This window comes from Sinocyclocheilus grahami, unplaced genomic scaffold (genome assembly GCF_001515645.1).
Source record: "Sinocyclocheilus grahami isolate Dianchi unplaced genomic scaffold, SAMN03320097.WGS_v1.1 scaffold22.1, whole genome shotgun sequence".
NCBI classification, from domain to species: domain Eukaryota; kingdom Metazoa; phylum Chordata; class Actinopteri; order Cypriniformes; family Cyprinidae; genus Sinocyclocheilus; species Sinocyclocheilus grahami.
In genome coordinates, this window is record NW_015505201.1 from 2,818,189 (window position 1) to 2,818,702 (window position 514).

Below are 514 nucleotides of genomic sequence, written 5' to 3' on the forward strand. Positions count from 1 at the left end.
TCAGTGTTTGGATGAGCTGCGAGAGGTGGATTAGTCCGAGGTTTAGTGTTCAAACTCACTGGATCAGAGCCAAGTTAAGAGGTCAAAACAAATGCCTCTGCTGGGTCTAACCATCATCCTAGGCAGGGGTGTAGCCATCATTTCAGAAGTGAGGGGGACAGAAATGTTATATATATATATAATAACATTACAATATAACATTTCTGTAATCTATATAACCTACCAGTCAACAGTTTTTGAACAGTGAGATTTTTAATGTTTTATAAAGAAGTCTCTTCTGCTCACCAAGCCTGCATTTATTTGATTCAAAGTACAGCAAAAGCAGTAATCTTGTGAAATATTTTTACTATTTAAAGGGGTCAAAGGATTTAAAGGATGCTTTTTTAAAGATCATTATTTTGTGTATTTGGTGTAACAGAATATGTTGACATGCTTTAATGTTCAAAAAACACATTATTTTTCAAATACTGTACATTATTGTAAGTCCTCTATGCCCCGCCTCTCTCAAACGCTT